Source organism: Pseudorasbora parva, chromosome 25, assembly GCF_024679245.1.
Source record: "Pseudorasbora parva isolate DD20220531a chromosome 25, ASM2467924v1, whole genome shotgun sequence".
Lineage (NCBI taxonomy): Eukaryota > Metazoa > Chordata > Actinopteri > Cypriniformes > Gobionidae > Pseudorasbora > Pseudorasbora parva.
The window spans coordinates 8,990,995-9,015,716 of record NC_090196.1 but is presented as its reverse complement, the minus strand read 5'-3'; the positions used below and the strand labels follow the sequence as shown (position 1 = coordinate 9,015,716).

Sequence of the window (24,722 nt, the reverse complement as noted above, 5' to 3'; positions counted from 1 at the left end):
GAGTAGGTAGGCTACTTATTTTGTAAAGTAAGTCATTTCTTCATGACCACTAAAAAAGTACCGTTATTAATCTGAACCATACTACATTCGCCATGTTGTCATTATAATGTAACCGCCAGCATCAGTTATGACACTTCACTGCCATTCACAAATCCTCTCCTGTGGCCTCATGCAAGTGTCCAACATATGCACACTTCAGAATCTTGCCCGGAAGTCATCTGGGTACTTTTTGCCTTTTGTCACATACTGTTTTCTCCTACTATATAGGAAGGATGCAATTTTAGATGCAGCCTAATGGTGGCTATTTCTCAAATTCATGTTTCAAAGGGAAATGTGTCAGAAATAGAAGGAAAAATTGCCAGTTTGTGGACAAACTAATTAGCCAAAAAAATTCTGGCTGCATTCATTCATAAAAAACCCATTCACACTTCTGCATCAAAATAACCATCAAACAACTCCAGACAAGTTCTGAACATGCCCCCCTCCAACAACAGTCAGTTGGTGGTTAACATTTTTCTACTTATTTCCTCTTTGAATGACTGATTAGTCTTCTTTGAACAAACATGCACGTAAAAAAATGTCATAGCTTTCACACATGAATTACAGCCGGATCAGTGTGCATTAAGTGTCTCCATCCTGAGCAGGCATTCTTTCATAATGGCCTTGTTGCCAGCAACAAATAAAATCAGAAACTGAATGTAGTCCATAACTCTACAATTTGTCTGCTTTCCTGATCCAGACAGATGTGTTTAAAGTAAACATGAAGTAAAATTTTTACCTTTTAACTTACTTAATACATACATCATGGGGCTAGATTTACTTACAGCTTGTGCCAGTGCAAACCCTCTTTTAAAAAACTACTGTCAGGATTTACTAAAGAGACGCAGTGAAAAATTAACACTGAAAAGGCATGGTCAAGGTTATTTTTTGCAAACATTTTTTTCAGATGAAAACATTTATAGGAGAGTATTTCAATGAATCATGCGAAGTAATTTTTTAAGGTTTGCGCTCATCACTGGTGTTTATGCTATTATTGTCTTAAACCAGACACTAATTGGTAGATTGTGTTGGTCATTATGGAAATTATCCGGCTGCATGTGTTCCTTCAAAAAAAGTTTATTTTCATAAATCCAACCAACAAACCATAGATTTGTTCTAATTGAATATCAAACTTCACCGGTTCTCCTCCTGTTATTGTCACTTGCACTGCCTGCCGCGTTTAGCGTAGCCTTTTCTGTCAGCGATCGGGGTTTCCAATGTGACAGATGCAGGGAGATATTCAGGCTAACAAAGATTTCCGAATTAGAGACACTCATTTAAACTATAATCGATGATAGTAATGCAAGAGTTTAAGACACTGCTTTGGATGGGTGACTGTGAGACGGCTAGTCGCAGGACAAACACTGCCATTACGTTCCTTAGCTGGATTAAACGCTTTACAGTACATTATTTTGGCAGATGCTGTATGTTTTTCAAGCACATTTGAACCCTTTCCCAGCTCTACAAACCGTAAATGAAACCGCTAATGAGGACAGACACAAGACGAAGACTTTAATTTTAGGCAGTGAAAATAACATTGACTTTGTGATAGATGATATTTACACTAAATGCAAATAGCCGTGGACGCTATTTACTAAAATAGTGATATATTCTATTTACACCATGTATAAGTTATTTGCAATATGTGTAAATAGTAATTAGATGCAATTTTTACTTTATTTTGACAGATTAACATGGATGGAATAACTACAGTGTAAATGAAAAGTATTATAATAACCCATCACTTCACATCGGACGACCTTTATTAACCCCCAGATGTTATGTTTAAATGTATGGATGCACTTTTTTGGTCTTCAAATTTTGGCCTGCCATTATAATGCTTGGAAGAGCCAGCACATTTTTTAAAATATATTTTAATATATCTGCTGAAAAAATATGTCATATACACCTAGTATGGATTGAGGATAAATCATGGAATAATTTAAATGTTTGTGTGAATTGTCCCTTCGGTAGCTACTGTATTGTAACAAAAAAGTCCTTCCTTTGTCTGCAACAATATTATAGGGCCCATGGCTTTTCCAGTCATTTGCGATTTACTATATAATTAAGGATAAAGATTTCTGGATGTCTCTGACCACATGGATGGTATGAGGGCCAACTCTTTGCCTCTAGACAAAGGAATGTTGAGGGCACCAAAAGTGACCAGGCTTCACCTCTAACCTAAACAAAGCCATCCTGGGAAAACAAACCAGGCTGTCTCTGCTCACTGCCCAGAAATCCCTATCTTGGCTTCGACAAGTGTGTGTGTGTGTGTGTGTGTGTGTGTGTGTGTGTGTGTGTGTGTGTGTGTGTGTGTGTGTGTGTGTGCACATTTTTGTTAGGCTGTCAATGGGAAGTTGCATTTTGGTCTTTGGAATCGACGTTGCAAAAAGATTGCAAGTTAAATGTCAATCTTGGGCTTGACACCATCTGGAAAATACATTTTGTGTGCAACCACAAGAAAAGAATCTGTTAGACACAAGCATAATTCATGGGTTGTAATTCCAGTCCTAAAGACAGGTGGGTGGTTTTCACTTCTCATGAGAGAAACCAACCAGGTGTAAGCAGACCATAAGGGAGAAAATAGTGTGAGCCGTGTACGACAAGCCCTATGAGAAACTAGCTTTGAAACATTGTTCTCTTGTGTGGAGCTTTGCAGTTTGTCATAACCAATTAAATGTGTTTTTCCACAGAGGAAATTAAATCAAAAGTACTTGTTTACTGACATCACTAAACAGCCGTCCCAATTTAAGCCAGTGTATGTGTCCACTTTACCATCTCTATTCCTGAAATTTGCTTGCATGCAGCGAGACTTCTGGTTCATAAGTTATTAAATACTCTTTTACATGCCTGCTGCGCTAAATAATTTAAAACGGTGTTCCACACTTTATATAATGTTGCTTTCTGTTCCAGATTTATCTAAATGATGAATATCAAAGCCCAAGGTGTAAAAGACAGATCGCCAACAAAGGAAGTCCTGAGGCATTGGCCTATTTTCAATGCAATACTGAACAGGTGTACCTACTGTGAGTGGCTATATAAAAACAAGACCAAACTCCCTTGTGGTCAGACAGTAAAGATCTGGGCAGGTGCACAAACTGTACATCCACCATCAAATTCCTTCTGAAGCTAAACTTCTTATTAAAGTCAACATGAAAGTTGACCCAATTTCCTTTATGCATTCATTCAAAGTATGTTATTCTTAATAATAATAAAAAAGGTTTGTCTTTGTACTCTTTAAATTATCAAAGTCTACTAGAGATGGTCTAGTCCTTTAATAACCAACTCATCCGTTACAGAGGTTGACTGGAGAGTAATTTATCCATTTTGTTGCTCCAAAGAGGAAGTGATATTTTATCAAATAATTCATATTTTATACTCAACCATCTAGTCATTTAGTGAAGTTAACCAACACATATATATATGAGTGTGTGTGTGTGTGTGTGTGTGTGTGTGTGTGTGTGTGTGTGTGTGTGTATGTATGTATGTATGTATGTATGTATGTATGTATGCCCGATCTAAGCTTTAAAAGGGATGGTCATGGTCAGAAACAATGCTCAGGTAGGCCGTGGCATTTAAACGATGCCCAATTGGCACTAAGGGGCCTAAAGTGTGCCAAGATCCCCCACACCATTACACCACCACCACCAGCCTGCCATTACACCACCATCGAGACTCATCAGACCAGGCAACATTTTTCCAGTCTTCAACTGTCCAATTTTGGTGAGCTCGTGCAAATTGTAGCGCTTTTTCCTATATGTAGTGGAGATGAGTGGTACCCGGTGGGGTCTTCTGCTGTTGTAGCCCATCCGCCTCGAGGTTGTGCGTGTTGTGATTTCACAAATGCATTGCTGCATACCTCGGTTGTAACAAGTGGTTATTTCAGTCAAAGTTGCTCTTCTTTCCGCCTGAATGTTTCTCATTCTGACATTCAGTTTGGAGTTCAGGAGATTGTCTTGACCAGGACCACACCCCTAAATGCATTGAAGCAACTGCCATGTGATTGGCTGATTAGATAATTGCATTAATGAGAAATTGAACAGGTCTTCCTAATAATCCTTTAGGTGAGTGTGTATACACAGTATACACAGGTCCTTCTCAAAAAATTAGTATATTGTGATAAAGTTCATTATTTTCCATAATGTAATGATAAAAAATTAACTTTCATATATTTTAGATTCATTTCACACCAACTGAAATATTTCAGGTCTTTTATTGTTTTAACACTGATGATTTTGGCATACAGCTCATGAAAACCCAAAATTCCTATCTCAAAAAATTAGCATATTTCATCCGACTAATAAAAGAAAAGTGTTTTTAATACAAAAAAAGTCAACCTTCAAATAATTATGTTCAGTTATGCACTCAATACTTGGTCGGGAATTCTTTTGCAGAAATGACTGCTTCAATGCGGCGTGGCATGGAGGCGATCAGCCTGTGGCACTGCTGAGGTGTTATGGAGGCCCAGGATGCTTCGATAGCGACCTTAAGCTCATCCAGAGTGTTGGGTCTTGCATCTCTCAAATTTCTCTTCACAATATCCCACAGATTCTCTATGGGGTTCAGGTCAGGAGAGTTGGCAGGCCAATTGAGCACAGTAATACCATGGTCAGTAAACCATTTACCAGTTGTTTTGGCACTGTGAGCAGGTGCCAGGTCATGCTGAAAAACGAAATCATCTCCATAAAGCTCTTCAGCAGATGGAAGCATGAAGTGCTGCATTGACCCTGCCCTTGATAAAACACAGTGGACCAACACCAGCAACTGACATGGCACCCCAGACCATCACTGACTGTGGGTACTTGACACTGGACTTCAGGCATTTTGGCATTTCCTTCTCCCCAGTCTTCCTCCAGACTCTGGCCCCTTGATTTCCGAATGACATGCAAAATTTGCTTTCATCCAAAAAAAGTACTTTGGACCACTGAGCAACAGTCCAGTGCTGCTTCTCTGTAGCCCAAAGTGACTTGACCTGGGGAATGCGGCACCTGTAGCCCATTTCCTGCACACGCCTGTGCACGGTGGCTCTGGATGTTTCTACTCCAGACTCAGTCCACTGCTTCCGAAGGTCCCCCAAGGTCTGGAATCGGTCCTTCTCCACAATCTTTCTCAGGGTCCGGTCACCTCTTCTCCTTGTGCAGCTTTTTTAGCCACACTTTTTCCTTCCCACAGACTTCCACGGAGGTGCCTTGATACAGCACTCTGGGAACAGCCTATTCGTTCAGACATTTCTTTCTGTGTCTTACCCTCTCACTTGAGGGTGTCAATGATGGCCTTCTGGACAGCAGTCGGGTCGGCAGTCTTACCCATGATTGCGGTTTTGAGTAATGAACCAGGCTGGGAGTTTTTAAAAGCCTCAGGAATCTTTTGCAGGTGTTTAGAGTTAATTAGTAGATTCAGATGATTAGGTTAACAGCTTGTTTAGAGAACCTTTTCATGATATGCTAATTTCATGAGCTGTATGCCAAAATCATCAGTATTAAAACAATAAAAGACATGAAATATTTCAGTTGGTGTGCAATGAATCTAAAATATATGAAAGTTTAATTTGTATCAACTTTATCACAATAATATATATATATATATATATATATATATATATATATATATATATATATATATATATATATAATTTGTATAAACTTTATCACAATAATATATATATATATAATGTAAAATTTACATTTTTCAATTTAAAGGTGGTGTTTTAAAGTAAATCAATTTGGAGTTGTAATTTAAAAATGAAATGAGCATAAGATCCAACCCTCCCTTCAGAGCGTCTCAAAAGCAATGCATAATGACATTGTGCTTTTCTTTAACATGCTTACAGTCTAACTAACCAATGCCATCTTTTCTAGCATTATTTGTTTAGAAGTCATGTTAATTTCAACTCCTACCAAGATAGCACATCACCATTAATCACCTTTCCACATTCTGTCTTTGGCCAAGGCCAAGGGTCTGTATTTGGACCTTTCAAGTTTCAGGGAATGTTTGCAAAAGGTCTGGAATGTGCAATTTCAGGTGACACATCAAATCCCTGTGGAGGGAAACCTCACTGTTGATTTACAGACAAAACCGTCAGTGGAATGTGTGTGTTGCGAAACAGCACATTCCTGGTGTGGGAGCATTGCGAAGTGCATGCATTCTTGACATCTCCTGTCTGCTTTATTGAAGATAGCTATTCTAAAAAGTGTACTGAAACTGAAAATCCACGATAATATTACCTCCCACCAAGAGCATGGATGAACTGACATCAATTCCTGCACCTAAAAATAATACAACAGTCAGGATTCGGAAGGTAAAGGAGTAGTTCACTTAAAATTGAAATAACCCCATGATTTACTCACCATCAAGCCATCCTTAGTGTTTATGACTTTCAACTTTCTGATAAACTAAATAAGAGCTATATTAATAAATCTCCCAACGCTTCCAAACTTTATAATGGCAGTGACTGGTCCATTCAGTTTCAAGCTCAAAAAAGTGCATCCGTCCATTATAAACGAACTCCACACGACTCCGGGGGGTTAATAAAAGGTCTTCTGAAGCAAAGCAATGGGGTTTTTTAAGTAAAAAAAAAAATCCCTATTTAACACGTTATAAAGTAAAATATCTAGCTCCAGCCAGACCATCTTCCATATTCAACTTACACAGAAAGTTGAAACGCCTCTCGCAGTTCAAACACTAACGCTACGTCCAACGTCACAGTTATGCTTTTTCGTACATTGAATACAGAAGGCAGCTAGATATTTTACTTTATAAAGTTTTAAATATGGATATTTTTCTTCTACAAACCCATCGCTTTGCTTAAGAAGGCCTTTATTAACCCCCAGAGCCATGTGGATTACTTTTATGATGGATGGACGCATTTTTTTGAGCTTCTAACACAACGGACCCTGTCATTGCCATTATAAAGGTGGGAAGATATTTATTAATTTAACTCTGATTGTGTTCATCAAAAAGACATATATATATATATATATACACACCTAGGACGGCTTAAGGATGAGTATATCATGGGGTCATTTTCATTTTAAAGTCAACTAATCCTTTAAAATCTCATCCATAGTCGCCATATTCAACTTTCATGACACATCTACCAGCTTGCTAAATCAGGACATATGCTTGTGTAGAAGTCATCAGGAAGATCACTGAACAGTGGACGGTCACTGTTGCACTCTTTCGCTCTCGTGGCATTTGGCAACACATTAAACACATTAACTGTCCTGTTACTTCTGCATTCAAGCAGGGGTGCAGATGGGAATTTTGGGGCATCGGCACTAAGCAACAGTGGCAAACAACTTGTGGTTTCCAAGGAAGGATATTTATATGGGTGAATCCTGCCAAAGCATAGCGTACTCACTCTTTCATTATGTGAGCTTTGCTAAATAATTACTCAGACAGCCTTGGGACATAGAAAGCATCAACTCTTGGATATTTCACACGATTCTAAGTCTCCTTGATGCATCAGGCAGAGAGACGATGTCTATGCCAGTGTCCCGGGCCAGGCAAGTGCTTCAATTAGTATGCGTGTGAATCCAAGTACCATAGGAGATTGATTCTTCAGTCAAGACATGGGAACCAAGGATGAAACAAAGTTACAACTCAGAGGATTGGGATCTAAGCTCTTTCAGATTATCAAAGATTATCAAACAACTGAGCTTTGTGAGAAAAGCTGTAAAGGGTGTCAGGGTGAGACATGAGAAAATGAGAGACAGACTAAACCTTTCCCAGAACTGTGATTTTGTAGAATAAAAATAACAGAGGATGCTAAGGCGAGGAATAAAATAGAAGCATCACCTGCCTTTAAAAAAATGAACTCACCCTAAAAATAACTTCATTTGTCTCTCAAATTCACACTTTGTGAGAAGATTCAAAAATGTTTCAAACTGGAGAAAAGATCCAGACAACTGAATCTGAGAACATTTACAAAAAAACTTCTTGTTTAAAATACATCTGCCAAGTTTAAATAGTTGCGTTCTATATTGACTTTCATATTGTTTTGACGTTTAAATGCATTTAGTCTAAATATGTGATGTGGTGTAACCACCAAGCAAAATAAAAAAAAAAAAAATCTAAGCATTTTGTAACAAATTATTTATACAAATTATGTAACAATATTTTTTAACAAAACTGCTTCTCTGCGCAAAAAAAGATTTTTTTTTATAAAATATTTTCTAATGTTTTTCCCCCCTTAATTATGATATCAAAACAGCTGTACCACCACCTCAAAAAAAAAAAATCATCATTGAAAAGGTGTATTCAAGTCAGTGTTTGTATGAACTTTAAATTCTGAAGAAATTCATAGAACTACACACAAAAAGCGTGCCATGTATTTGACTTTGAATTGAACTCAAATGACAAAAACTTGCGAGTCCTAGCAGATTTTCACAGATGATAGTTGCTTTGAGGATGTGTTGAGTAAGCACTCAGTGTTTGTGGTTGTTTTGCTTTTCCATCTCTTGCTTACATCAGACAAGAGTTGCCGCATGAGTAAATGTCAAACCCAAACACTTTTCACTTTCTCCACGAGTAAAGCGCTCTACCTCTCAAAGATGTTGCACACAAGCATTTAAATGTCATGTTAATTCTTTCTAGGAATTCTCATACCCCAAAGCGAAGGGAAGGTCGACATCTACAGTCTCTTTCATAAATTGTTTGCATTGGAGTTGCAGTTGGTTCAGCTTTCTTTCATATTGCTCAAGAACCACAAGAATAGCAGGAGAATAACTGCACCTGCTCTTGTAAGGGTCTCTGGAGACTTCATTCCTGCCAGAGGATATATTCAACAACACACATCTGGAACATTACAAAGTAATGCAGCTGGAATGCTTAAAATATTAATACAAATGAGATGTTAAAGCATTTTCTGGAATGTTATGTCAACCTATAACAAAAAAACTAAATGACCAGAAATTACAAAATGTTTACTAAATAATTATTTACATGACTCGATTAGAAAGTTCTCACAGCAATTGTGGGATGACAGCCTAGATTAAGTAGTATTTTATCAATATTCAACATATTTTTGGAGCATTGAAAATAAACGTTCCAAGAATGTTAATTCAATCGAGGTTGAGTGAAAGGATTTTAGAAACATTACGCCAACATAAAAATGTACATAAATAATCAGACAATAATTGTCTCTAATGCTTAAACATTTTGGTTACTATTTCATAGATTACACTTTTGGAATATTATAAACCAATTCCTAAGAACAAATGGTGTTAATTAATAATTTCAGAAACAGAATTTTCAAAAAAATATTCCTTTTTACCAACTCTCAATTTAGTTTTGAATGTAAAGATTTATGTTTAAAACATAATTTTTCACATATTTGAATACTCTTCCCAGCCTGTCCGTAATGCTTTGATTAGTTCCTGTATTTATAGTCCCGTTTACACCTATTAAAGGTCATGTTCTTCGCGATTCCATCTTTCAAACTTTAGTTAGTGTGTAATGTTGCTGTTAGTGCATAAATAATACGTGTAAAATTATAACGCTCAAAGTTCAATGCCAAGCGAGATATTTTATTTAACAGAAGTTCCCTTTCAAAGCCTACAGCGAACGGCCGGTTTGGACTACAGCAGGAAGTGCAGGGATGTAATGACATCACTAGAACCGTTTGTTGACTAACCCTCCGCACACAAGAATACGCAAAATAGGGGGCGTGGTTTTGTTGCTCTCCCACGTGGAGAAGAGCGCGCATTCAGCACTTGCATCTACCCGTTATGGTAAGAGGCGGGACCTCTCCGGGCAAAGTGCGCTAAGCGGCTGTCCAATCACAACACGGGAAGCGCTGGCCCAATCAGAACTCGTTATGTATTTCTGAAGGAGAGACTTCATAGAACAAGGAAATCATCAGGCCGTTTTTAGGACGGAGAAAACAGCGCTGTACAGATAAGTAAATTGTGTGAAAAATACTGTGTTTTTTTACACGCGAAACATGAACTCATGTTATATTGCACACTGTAAACATAATCAAAGCTTCGAAAACACGCAAAGAATGGGACCTTTAAGATGGGTTTTGGTCGATCGGATCACAAGTAGATGAGAGAGAGACATTCCCGTTTACACCTGGCTTTTTAATCTGTCTCTTTTGTCTACTTTCAAACACTTCTGTCCTGATTTCTTCGAGGGGAGGGTCTGTGGGCGGGTAAAAGTATGAGCTTTTTTAGATCATTCGATCTAATGGACAAAAGTTCACGACCAGAGACAACGAAAAACACATGTCGAGCAGCAGCTTTTGCTTCTGCAAACTTCAAACTTCTGTCCAACTCTGTTTGGTTGGCTGGACCAGTGTGTTGTGATTGGTCGAGCATGTTTGGGAAATATCATGCCTCTTGCCATAATTATGAGGTTCAACACACTACTAACTAACTCAAAGAGGCTTCACTCTTTTTTTGCATCTCCCTTGTGCGGGAATTAGTTAAATTAGGACTATTGTGGTTTATTAATTCCTGGAAAAAACTCAAGACCACAATTGAAGCATTTCAGGGATTGTGCACTGATAGAGAGCATAACTCCCTTTGTGACTGTTGACCCTTTTTTCATGCTCAAAACATTACATTAAAGAAAAATAAAAAAACGAAAATTTAAACAAAGCAGAAATTAAAAAAAAAGGGGACAAAAGAAAAACTTGTAGGAAAAAAAGCCAATGGAATTGGAAACATGTCAGCAAATTTTTGCTAGTTTCCGCTTTCCGCAATACCTGTGGATGGTATTGCCTAGATTAAGTATTATTTTGTGCATATTCAACAACACAATTCACCATTGAACATTGCATATTGATGTAAATGTTAAACAATTTAAAAAAAAATGATATAAATGTGATTGCCAATGTTCTTGCATTATAAGAAAACGGTCCGTGTTAATGTTTCTGAATCATTTCTAAAATGTAATGTTGGGAAATCTATTTTATAACATTTATCATTTGGGTCTTTCAACATTTAAGTGCACGAGTTATGATGATTTGGCTAGAAACTAACCTGACCTTGAAAGCAATCAAAGGCTTTTATTGTGTTATCTGGGAATCTTCACACTTTTGAACACATATTTTTACACCTTCCTGAGATTGTCAATGGAGTGTGAAAGACAGAAGCATACACGTCATGAGAGAGTAGAGAGCTGCAGAGAACTAGAATGATCCAGATAACAATAGAGAGAAGCAGGAGAAGCCTTTCACTGAACACTTACAAAGCAAGTGAAAGATTTGCATGTAAAGTGAAACTGTCCATCTTACAATTCAGAAGCTTTCACAAACCTTAACGAAAGCTCTGTGTTACTCAACATTGATCCAGAGAAAGCCAATGATGCTTAGTGGTCACCATGGGTCAATGAAACTTACTCTGGTCATCAATTTCCACGAAAAGACCATGATGTGTTTTCTACAATCAAGGGCTTATGAGTGAAAAACTGAAAAAGGAACTTTTTCACGACACATTTTACCCCAAAAATTGCATGATAAATAAAGAAAAATAAACATATTTAATATAAGAATAAGCCCAATTTATCTTTACTGCAAATCACTAAATAAATAATTATATTTAAAACAAAATGTAAAGTACTTCATTGGGTACATAAAATAATACATTAAAGTGCCAATGCATGAAAATTACTTTTAATATAATGAGAATCAGCAGTGAGAAAAATCACGTTTTTCTAAAATCAAATTTTCTGTTCTCCACATTCTTTTTATAGCAATTGTATATGCTTACTGTATTTTTTATTTTTATTTCTCCAAAGTAAGTTTTAAAAATATATTTAATATCTCAACTTTTCCCCATGATAGAAATGTGGTTAAATGGAAAGCAAAATTAGACTTTTGCTTAAGTCTGATCCTCAAATATTGTTACGAGAAAAAAAAAAATCCAATATCACCACATGCATTTCTCTAGAGTTTCAGACGAGATCTCAGCAGTGTCTGAAACTGTGCACAGATTTTCATTTTGCAATTATACGTCAAACATCTCAACATAAACAAATATTTCTCATTTAAAATACAGTGAAGAACATACGTATTTAAACACCCTGCTATTTTGCAAGTTCTCCCACTTGGAAATCATGGAGGGGTCTGAAAATGTCATCGTAGGTGCATGTTCACTGTGAGAGACATAATCTAAATTTAAAAAATCAGTCTCTTTAGAGCTGCATTACTGCAGAATTCAGTTTGCATCATTGATCATTAATTCACCATTTATCACTGTAAAGCTGCTTTGAAACTATCTGTATTGTATAAAGCCCTGTATAAATGAAGGTGACTTGACTCAGCTACAGCCATCACTGACACTCACTGTTCAGTACAAAGCAGTCAATACAGACGCTTTCCATGTCTCGCTCTCGATCAATGTTTTAGCGCCGCGCCGCAGCATGTCTGCTCTCTAATGGATAGCCATGCTCTCAGACCTGCTGTTCCCCATCAGTAACAGCCTAAACGGAGCAGATCACATCAGCATCACCCTAAACAGCTTAACAAGCCATGTGCTGAACTGTCACTTTAACTAGAGCTGAGCTGGCCCATTTCAAAAGATGACCTGCTGCCTTTGACTATACGTCACAAGGTTTAAGTTGATTAGTCATGAAATGTTTCACGTGACCACATATTCCACAGGTGCTGCAATATTTGACTGAATGCTTTGCTATGCAATTACTAGGTTCAAGTCATGCATACAGACTGTACATGCTTCAAAAAATGATTGAGAAGGTTTCACTGAGTGAAAAAGATAATGATATTACACGACTCCTAATGATACGCTAACCAGATTTTGTGTCCGTGCTGGACTTTAAAGCATGCAGTCTGGTCATTAGCAGACCGAATGCAGTTAAACACAGACTGAAGGGAATCTGGTTAGATTAAAAGCAAACAGCAAATTTATAAAGGACTTAGTGAAAAGCACCTTCTTAAAGAAGCATGATTAATGTAGCTCTAAACTCATGGCATATAATTAAACACAGACTCACGCTATCATCCATTATCCGTCATATTAGTGCTCATGTCTCACTTTTAATCAAGAGATGTTTGGAAAAGATAGTTGAAAGTGATTACAACATTTCTTGGTGAAATACTTTAAAAGGTATGGAGTTTCAGATGAGATCTCAAACTGTGCTCAGCTTTTCCAAGATAAAATCAAACATTTCATTATAAACTCAAGCATTTCTCATCAAATCCTTTTCAAATCAAATTTTCATGTTATCCATACTTTTGCATACGTGAACTGCTTACATTTTTCTTCAGAAAGAGACTCCAATCGTCTTGTGTCTCCTCTGGAGTATCAGAAGAGATCTCAAACTCTGCTCAGATTTTACAAGATACAACGTTTGCAATTTAACATCAAATTTGACATCCCATTTCAAACTCAAATATTTCTCATCAAATCCTTCTAAAAATCAAGTGTTCTTTATCTACACTTTGGCTTAAGTGTCTGAAACGGCACTCTTTCAGAATGGTATTTTCTAAAATACCAAATATTACTATTGAACATTAAAAATTTGATTGTAATCTCAAAGATCTCTCATCAGATTATTGTTGCATGTTTTCCATATTCCTTTTATAGTTCCTTTTACAATTACTCGAGTCTATTTATTTATTTCTCCAAAAGATGTTTCAGAAATATAGAGATATTTAATAACCCAACATATAAATGAGATTAAATGGAGAGCGATGTGAGACTCTTTCTTATCTCAGATGCGTCTTCATATTGTTGAACAGATCTCAACAATAGCTCAATATATATATCCCTATGGGCTATATCCCACATAATTTTTTACAGTTCTTGTGTGTGTCTATTCTAGGAGAAACATCTGAAAACGAGTTTAAATGAAATATATAACAAAGACCTCAAAGACCATTAAGTCTCCTGAGCTATTAAAGAGCAATAAAGTTTTCCTCTGAACAAGGCTTGATGTGAAATCATTTGAGCCTCTGAGATCTCAATGCTCTAACAGACGTCACAGCAGCGGCTCAGGACCAACAGGTTGATTTACAACTGCAACCAAACATGCGGAGGACAATTTTCTTACCTCATAAATATACAATTCCTCCTGGCTTTGCCTGCCACTTCCACATAAAAGCAGAAATGTCCTCTAGTTCCTTTGAGACAGACAGACGTGCAGGTCTTGGCGTGGTGAGTGTACTCTGGTCTTTAACGCTCCTCAGGAATGCTCTGGCGTCTGACAGCCCTTCCCACTCACATCTGCAGCTCTCTCTCTCTCTCTCTCTCTCTCTCTCTCTCTCTCTCTCTCTCTCTCTCTCTCTCTCTCTCTCTTTCTCTCTCTCTCTCTGTGTGTGTGTGTCTCTCTCCGCCTCACTGAACTCTGCTGACATGCCGAACTCCGCCCCCTTCTCCAGGTAGGAGGAGTGTCTTGTTTTGTTTTGAGCAGTTTCTGTCGCCTCACTATCAATGTTCTTCACACCCACGCCCATCCATTTAGTTAATTTAATGAGGACATTCTTAGACCTCAATTAGTTTTCTACAGGGCCAATTATAATTGCTGACTTTGCTAACACAAAAATAATAACCCTAACTAACAGAAATCTTTTTATTTTTAGTTCATTATGTATAAAATGTTAGTAACACTTTACAATAAGGTATAATTTGTTAACATTAATTATGGCATTAAAGGGTTAGTTCACCCAGAAATTTAAATTACCCCATGATTTACTCACCCTCAAGCCATCCTAGGTGTATATGACTTTCTGAATATGAATACAATCAGAGATCTATAAAAAAAAAAAAAAATGTGGAGCACTTTTATAATGGATGGACACACTTGTTTTGGCTCCCATTCACTGCTATTATAATGCTTGGATTAGCCAGGACATTTTTTAATATAACTCTGATTGTATTCATCTGAAAGAAGAATGTCATAATAAACACTTGAGGGTGAGTAAATCATGGGGTAATTTTCATTTTTGAATGAATTACCCTTTAAAAACAATGAGCAAAACTTAGATTTAGGCAGTATTTTTTTATCTTGATGTTTTTGGCATGAGTGAGCATTAGGAGGTGTTTTTTTACACAGCTATCTATCTGTGTGTGAGCGTAACCAGATGCTTGCGATGGAAGTCACATGTTCTCGGAAGTCACAGCTACTCATACAGATCTCTGTCGCTTTCAGTACCCAGAGGAAAGTTGCATTGCTCAAAAGGTCTCAGTTTCTTCTAAAAATACATCAGGAGAGAAATAAAAAAAGGACTTAATTCTGCATTTTATCTCACTGCTGTCTAGGCGGGGAATCAATCGAGACAGGAGATCTCATTTGTGATGTTTCACTGTTGTAGATGAGTGCTTAAAATACTGAAACCAGACCATCAGCTTCCCACTGAAACCAAACAACACAGCAAAAACTCAAGTGGATAAACAGCTCAATCGCAAATCATGATAGTTAAGAGGGTAAATTTAAAAAAAAAATCCATTAAGAAAATTAAGCCAATTTATAAAACCATTAAGATGTTAGTGACAATTCAGCTCCCTTTCCTGAAAATGTTTCATTACTATAATGTGTCCAGATGTTTAACTTTTTTATTTTTATGACTCTCATTATTCATAATGACCTTGTTAGTTTCTCATTATTATAATAGAGAAAATAAAATTATCCTAGATGCATTTTATTTTATTTAAACAAATTAATAGAATAAATGGATAAATAAATGAATATATATATATAATAATGTGAAGGCATTAATTAATACATTTAAAAATGAATAGAAATAAAGAAAAGAAGGGGTATTATTATTATGTATTTATTTAATATTTGGTTATCAATTAAATGTAAGGTAGTACAAGTACTAGCACATGATGCATAAAAGCTTCCACATATATGTAGATATTGGGGTAATAAGTATTTGATTAATGTGATTTATTGTTAAAAAAATAATGTCAAAATTATCTCAAAATGCAAAACAATATGGCTATAAATCCGCTTAATTTTATTCAGGCGAAATATAATATAATTGTATTTCTTCTAAAAGTGAGGAAATGCGACCTGCATTGACATGTTTCTGATATTCAATGACATGCATTGAGCAGTTTAATACTGTAGATATAAACATCTGGTCTCTATAGCCCTGCACAGTATTGTCACAATGACTATAATGAGTAACAACTGAGCCTTTGGCCTGATTTGTCCATACAACACACACACAACAAAACAAGCAGTCAATTATTAACGAGTCATCTCGCTTTGTACGCTGTCAAGAGCAACACAATTACCTTCTGCACCATGATACCAATCATGACAAAAGCAGTCGTTGAGTTTATTGCCAGTTGCAACTCAACGATAAATAAAACCTCTTCTAATGTGAATGAGGCCAGTTTGGCCTGAACATTATGGGATTAAAGGGGATTATAACTCTTGGTTTCATCTGTTTTACGTTCCACTGACACCCTTGAAGCATTCCTGAGGGCAACTTCTTAAACCTTTAATCTCGCCCCATCCCCCGTGGCATCCCAGACCCCCCACGCTTTCTGGAGACGTCCTGTCAGGATGCTGTGGTTAGCTAACATTCCCTCAGTTTCAGGTTACAATCCGGTTTCAAAACGTGTGAATTAAATGTATGCCAAATACCTTTTTTGTATATTTTGCTAGCCAATAAAACAGTAGTCTTAGACTCTGTATTGCCACCTAATGGTGTGGATGTAGCATCACTCTGAATATCTGTCAATGCCACTGACTGCACTATTCAAAAGGCATGTTTTTCATCCCATGATTAAATTATTTGGAAAACAAAAGTTCAGATAAAGAGAGCAATACAGTGAGCAGTATTCATCTGGCCATGTGATCGCAAAATGCTGGCCTCAATGAGGGATTCCAACAGTAGAATAAAACTTCTCAATCATTTGAACTCTTTTCCCACCAAAACACGCGTGATTACTGGGCTAAGAAGTCTTACTGCGCTAATACGGTCAAATACACACAAGGTTAACATATATAAACACAGTCGGTTATGTCTAAAGTCAAAGTAAAATCTGCGTGTGTCTGTATATAAGATGCAAGCAGGTCGTGAACACTTGTCCTTAAAGGGACAGTTCACCTCTAAAATTATGTTAATAAAACAACGACAGTTAAAGAGAAAACCACTAACTGTTCTTGAATTAAAAAATAATACAGTAGCTTTAAATCAATGTATATGGTATATTGAAGACTATGTAGTTTTAATTTTAGCCTACATTTATTCATTTAATTTTTATATTTTTATTAATATATTTTTTATTTTACAATACACTAGGAATGTGTACAAGGGTTTTTTTTAAAGTAAAGTTTTAAGGTTTTTCAAGTCTTTTAAAGGTGAGGTAAGTATTATTTCAAAACCGTTTTACAAAACGGACTCAGGCCGAGTGCAATAACAAATTTGTAGCCAATCAGCAGGTAAGGGGAGTGTTGCTACTATTGATGGTGAGAAGAGCGCTCGCACACTGACACGCTCAGTGCACTCTAAAAAATGCTGGGTTAAAAACAACCCAAGTTGGGTTGAAAATGCACCAACCCAACAATTGGGTTGTTTTTACCCAATGATTGAGTTGTTCTTACCCAGCAATTGGGTTGTCTCAAGCAACATTTAACCCAACCACTGGGTTAAAACAACTCAACCACTGGGTTAAAACAACTCAACCATTGGGTTAAAACAACTCAATTGTTGGGTTGGTGCATTTTCAACCCAACTTGGGTTGTTTTTAACCCAGCATTTTTTAGAGTGTGCATGCCATTAATCAAAAACACGAGTCACACAGGAGGGACATTAGCCGAGAACTAATATATGCTGGCTTTTGCTTTTATTTTTTTTGCTTTTTTTCTTTAACTTTTTTTTTCATTTGCGATCGTATTGTGGCTCACTTCAGCGATGATAAAGACCCGTTCATTGACACACTGTATAGAGCATCTAAATCTCCTCACTGTGTGCTTCAAGCATCAGTTTACAAAATGTGTCCGACAAGTTAGATACTATACTCCTAATATGTTTGTTTCCTCTTTTCATGAGCCATATAACCCTAATCTGGTCTTAATTGTAATATATCGTTAGTTGGACTATCGTGCTCGTGTACTATCGAGTTGTTCATAAGAACGGTTTGTGTTTTTGTGATAGATATTCACTTATTCATTGAATATTCAACCTGGATTAGTTACACGCCGATTCTGCCACAGTCATTGCCTGGGTTATGTATGTGTGGGGCGGAGCTATCAAAATAGGGCCGAGACCCTTTTGGGGGTAGGGGCGTGTTTGTTTTGGTGATTTGAACTATCAACAACGTTTACCAGAAAGCACTTACTCCATCTTTAAGTAAAATAAAGAAAGAGCATTGCATTAAAAAAACATTTTCTCCCTAACCTCTTTCTGAGTCTGTCGCCTAAGGATAGAATAGCAAAAAACCAAACCGAACCCAAAACCGTGGTTAAAAACCGAGGTGTGTATTGATCCATGGACTAACTGTATTGTTGCATCCCTACTGTGTATATCGGGATCATGCGCTGTCAAGTCACCTTTTGCCAGCATGGGTCACATATTCTAGGGTCCATGAAACTTTTGTGAAAATTATTGGTGAGTGGCTGGCAACTTTTTCAAAAACGCTTGTGAAGAAAGAGTTAAGCAGATTTCCTTAATAGTACAATTTGTGTGTTCCTTTAGCATTTAATATTGTGGCCATCAGAAAGCATACCTGATAACAACATGACCTACTTTATGAGGAAACAAAACTTAACTGCAAAAGGTTTGGCCTAAATAGGAATGCGACTACTTCCTTACCTAATCTATTTTGTCATTGTATGTCCATTCGCAAACAAAGCAGTTTGTTGAATTGTAAAAGAAAGAAAAAGTGCACTCAGCGGTTAAGCTTGTTTCAACATAAACTGTGAATCAATGTAACCCATTAGTTTCCCTCAAACTGATTTCATCATTCGTCCAGGAGATCTTTTCAAAGCACAGGTGCACTTTGAAGAATCCAATGGCAGAGACACTCAAATGTCTCTTTAGATCAGTGGACAAAACATGAACAGGTGTGCTGTGCTCAAAAAGGACCACTGCATACTACATCAACAAACCAAAACAGTGACTGAACACTAAATGACGTTTTACAACGATAAAGGGAATTTCGACTGCAGGCAAATCACTTTTTTTTCCTCAAATTAGATCTTTCAGGCAGACTGTCCGCACTTTTAATTGCAAGAAGTAATACAATATATGTATCCAGACACAACCAACCTGCATAGATAGCTTTAGTAACGATGTAGGTGTACACATGCATATCACAAATCTTTCAAAACCGGATGCTGGAAAGAAAGAGGTGCATCATCTTACTCTACAAATAAGAGTCCTGTAGAGTGGAGAAAAATGCCGCACAGGGATATGCAAAAAATCTTTGAACATACCATTTGAACACTGTATGAATACCTTCTCTAACCTGACAAGCCAGACCCACATCAAGATGTTTGGTCTGGAAACTCGCCATTGACAGCTCAATCCGAGGGGCGGGATAAACGGTTGTCTTTCAAACTCCCTCTGCACGGCGTGCACGCAATTGGATAGCGCTACAACCAACCAGAGCAATGAAGGTGAAGCGGAGCTCGTTGACAGATTAAACTTTTGCCGTATCCGGTCGGCAAAACTCAGAACACATCTTCCCTTTTTAAGAATGACTTCAGTGCTGTTCTTTGTTCTTTTCTCAGAGAAAAGCTTAACTGTCTCCAAGTCTTGCAGAGTCGTGGACAAAGCTGATTTGAAAGACCCCTGTTTGCCAGTTTCAGTGTTTATTAGAAGCACGCAAACGCAACTCTGCCGTCATTATGTTAAGCCCCGTCCACTGACTCAATACACGATGTGATTGGCCCGGCAAGAGTTTGGGTTTTACAGCTCAGAAGGTATTGAGAGTTGCTAGACGATACTCGCGGCAGATTAGATTCGCTGCCGCTAGGGTGCGTCTAGATTTCTAGGCTATACCTACGCCATTATTACCAGTTTTGATCCTAACGCTCAAAATACTTATTTGGTTTGAATAGGACAAACTTAAATTAAACAAATGCTGTGAGTAATTAGCATTTTCTTTTTCTTTTGAGTTCACAGCACTGACATATTTCAAGTAAACTGAACTTTTTCATTGTTTTGAGTTTAATTAACTCATTTTCTTTAATTTAGTCTAATTTAAGTTTAACTGAAACTAAGCTGGGATTTTTTTTTTCCCAGCATGCTTTGGCAATGGCACTCGAAAGGGAAAGTAAATGTTAAATAATGTTTTTGTGCAAGATTAATGGTAAGGAAGATTTAGTATTGATTAATGTTTTATGTTAATTTAGAAGAATTTCTGTTAATGTGGGTTTTCGGAGAGTTACCATCATGGTGATGAGTGGCGCTTCAGGCATTTTCTGAATAAGTTTGCTATAGCTTGCAAAATATTTCTTAATTAAAAAACATCTCATTCAACTTTGAGTTCTGACAACTTATTTTCAGTGAAGAAAATAACTCATTTGATTAGCAAGAACTCAAAAAAAAAAAAACAGTTTAATCAACTAAATCTTTTATGTTAATTGCTATCAAAATGTACGAGTTAGCCAACTCAGTACTTCAAGTTAGGAGCAATTAACATGCATGATTACTACAAACTCAAAACTTGATAGTTCTGCTTACTTAAAATTGGGAACATCATAACTCAAAATTAGATTGAACTGATTACCTCACATTTTTGAGCAAGCCCAGCTTACTCGGGTTTACAGTGTGTAGCATCAAGAGTGATACAAAAGGCAGCTTGAAATCAGATTTTAACAGGCAGAGCGTCCAGACTGAGACACATCTGTAAAAATCTGACTGGATTTAAACTCCTATCTGGTTTAAATCCCTGAATTTGACCTTATTTGAATGCTGAATCTGATCTGAAATCAATTTTTGCTGCAAGTCTGAACATGGCTTTATGACTTTTGTAATGTTGCCAAAATTATAATCATACACTGTTTGTTCATCGGCCAGAAGAGAAGTGGCCTGGTTTCTCCCAAGGTTTTTTTCCCCTCTCTATTCTGGCCCTGAAGGAGTTTTGGTCTTTGGCTTTTGGCTTGCTCAGTTGAAGACACTTAAATTTTAACTATGTTACTGATCTGCCCGCATCAAATTCTATTGCATTGTTTTCCTGTTAACACTGTGAAGCTGCTTTGAAACAATTGGCATTGTAAAAAGCGCTATATAAATAAAGGTGACTTGACTTTAGTACATCCAAAAAACCCAAACTCTTTTTTGTGTTTCAGGGAAGAAAGAAAGACATATGGGTTTGGAACAAAATGATGGTGAGATTTTGCTTGTTTGCGTGAACTATTCCTTTGACTGCACATATACACCATGACATTTGATAACAGTTTTTGGTAAGGCTATGAACCTCGCATTCATCTTTCTTGTTACAAATAACAGACAAAGCTCTTCTTCAAGAGGGAAGTGAAACATTTTTGTTTGATAAAACTATCTGACCTTGATGAAACAAAACAAAAAGCAGCAGCCCATAATTGGAACAGGCTAGCCAACGTTGTAAACAGGTTGTGTTTTTAAATGGTGTGTGCTTTCACATAATGAAGAAAGAAGAAAATTATGAAAAACACCTCATTAAAAGGAGGACATTCTTGAAAAAAACAAAACATCAAAGGATTAGTTCACCCAAAAATGAAAATAACCCCATGATTTAATCACCCTCAAGTCATAGGTGTATAGGACTTTCTTCTTTCAGACGAACACAATCAGGTTATATAAAAAAATGTCCTGGCTCTTCCACTATACAAGGGCAGTAAATGTTTCTTAATTTTTGTAGTACATAAAAGTGCATCTGTCCATCATAAACATACTTCCACACGGCTCTGGGAGGTTAATAAAGGCCTTCTGAAGTAAATCGATGTGTTTGTGTAAGAACAATATCCATATTTAAAACTTTATAAAGTAAATTATCTACGTTCCAGCGGACTGCTTTCCGTTTTTAAGTCGAAATATTCAGAAAACCCAACCCGATCACACATAAATGCGTATAAATAGTACGAGTGTGCAATGTCGTGGAATGTATACGCCAAAACTCATTTTGGCGTGCATATGACACGCTGTTTTTCGCGTGCATATGATACGCACTTTATGGCATATATATGACACGCGCTTGGGTAGGTTTAGGGTAGTGGGGCGTATATATGACACGCGCTTGGGTAGGTTTAGGGTAGTGGGGCGTATATATGACACGCGCTTGGGTAGGTTTAGGGTAGTGGGGCGTATATATGACACGCGCTTGGGTAGGTTTAGGGTAGTGGGGCGTATATATGACACGCGCTTGGGTAGGTTTAGGGTGGTGGGGTGGGGGGTTCGTATGTATAATACGCCATAAAATGCGTATCATATGCACGCGAAAAACAGCGTGCCATAGACACGCCAAAATGAGTTTTGCCGTATACATTCCACGACAGTCAACATATGCTTTAAAAATGCAATCTTGTCAAGTAACAGTGATTTACACACATACATAAAGCTTCTCCACAAGATGCAATGCTTAGCTTTGACATCAAATGCAGGATGAAGTGAAAGCTGAAACAAAACAAGGTAGAGCTGCTTGATTGTTGTTTATAGATGGCGCGGTTAAATATAGCCCAACTCTGTCATTACGGTCACCACATGATGACAGAGTTCTTTGTCGTTTGCTGGGATTTGTGCGCAGTGCAACTTACACTTCTCATTTCGCAGTTAAACTCCTATAACTCAGTAAAGCACAGCCACAAATCACATTGTCAACAATGAAAGTTTTCTCCTTCCTCCCTAGGGTCAAGACAATTCAAAACAGCTTGAGTTTCAGGTCTATTTTTTAAATGCACACCCCGAAGCAGCATATATTCAACAACATTTAGATTTTGAAGTTAAGCTTGCACCAAAACTCACAGAACCACAAAAGTCTATAATACCAATACAAACATACCATGAACTTAATGCCACTATTTTGTTTCTTTCCTCAAGTAAAAAAAAAAAAAAAAAAAAAAAAAAAAAACTATAGTTACTTAGTTAGTTATCATTATTTATAAATCTGATGATTTGCTGATTATTTGGTCAGATTCACAGTGAGGAAGTGCCCATTCAGAATGATGTGTCATTTTCTCTAGAAAATAATAAACTTGCATTTTACTCCTGACTCATCTTGGCAGATATTTTACATGCGCAGTTGCAACTGAAAGATCAGTGCTTGTTTGTTGAAACGGAATCCTAATCAACCCTATAAAACTTTGATAGTTTTAGGAATGCATGATATATCTGTAATATTGGTAGAAATGGGAGATTTTTCCCAGTTATTGATATCTGCCGATACTTATAATTGTGAATGCTTATTTTTTTACATTACCTATTCAACATTTACATTACCTTTGTTTCAAATATTAAAAAAGTACTACTCTGCTAAATCTTTGGCAAATCTCAAGAGGAATATCGATTTTCATACTTCACATTGCAATGTTGTGATGCATGATTTTATTTGTAGCAAGTTTTTTAGTTTAAATTTATTTAGACAAAATTGTATCGAATTTTACTATTGGTATTTGACTGTTAATTTGCCATAATGTAAAATGTAATGTAAAAATAGTTCATAGTATAATGGTAAAAATAGCAGCCTGTCAGCCAAAATTTTAAATATCAATAAAATGTTCAATATTTTGCTTATGTAACTACGATTGTAATTGTTAAATGAAAAATACTGTAAAATGTGACAGTAAAACCTAAATTGTTTAACAGTAAGTTCCTGTACTAAATACACAGGAAATTTTAACTGTCATAAACCGGCATTCCCATTTTATTGTGCGACACTTCACATTTGATGGTTTTCGAGTATTCCCTTTCATACAGTTTGTAATGTAGACGTTTGTGAATGTAAACGTTCTTCAAAGTTGAAAGTGCACGATAAATAAAGTTATCCCAAAACAAAGAATTCTGCTTTCGATTCTGAACCACCTATATGGGACGTTTTTTTTGTTCGAGTCTCAATGAGAGAAATTTTTACGTCACTACAAAAAACCTTTGCATAATGCCCACCTATGTTGCATGTTGTCCACCCACAAAAGTGTCATTTTTACTGACGACTGCTTCTCAAATCGCTGAGTTCAGCATGGGATTGACAAACCACTTGCTTTCCAAAGATCTGTCAGTATGGACCAGCTCAGAATCACAACCTGTAAGTATGAAAAAACTGTGATGTATATATTTTCTACCAGGTGTTCAAAATATGTAGTTTTGTGTTTTATATTGTGTACGTTTCTGTCTATTAATGCAAATTGCCTATTGTTCTTACTTCTTTGAGTAAAGATAAAGGATGGAGCAAGATTTGTTTTGCAAATGTTACATCAGTCTTTCAAGTTAGTGCTCCGCTAACTGATACAGTTCCCAAATGTGCACTGCAATATATTGATTTGCTGATGGACATACAGTTGGTACGGAAAGTATTCAGACCCCCTAAAAATGTTCACTCTTCGTTATATTGCAGCCATTTGCTAACATCATTTAAGTTATTTTCTTCCTCATTAATGTACACCCCCCACCCCCACCCCCCGATCCTCTCCAGTTCTGTCAGGTTGGATGGTAAACATTGATGGACAGCCATTTTCAGGTCTCTCCAGAGATGCTCAATTGGGTTTAAGTCAGGGCTCTGGCTGGGCCATTCAGGAACAGTCACAGAGTTGATTTGAAGCCACTCCTTCGTTATTTTAGCTAT

The 24,722-nt window shown here is 36.9% G+C and overlaps 1 protein-coding gene across 3 annotated transcripts in view; it reads right to left on the bottom strand.

Moving 5' to 3' along the window:
• rassf7a (Ras association domain family member 7a) overlaps nt 1–24,722 on the bottom strand; it is a 72,914-nt gene that overhangs the window by 22,942 nt on the left and 25,250 nt on the right. Inside the window, exon 1 of one of the 3 annotated variants that reach the window (XM_067436460.1) lies at nt 14,056–14,213. The exons of the other annotated variants lie outside the window; for them this stretch is intronic. The gene's annotated coding sequence lies outside the window, so the exon portion shown is untranslated. Of the gene's footprint in view, nt 1–14,055; nt 14,214–24,722 lie in introns of those variants that run through there. 3 annotated transcript variants of the gene reach the window in all.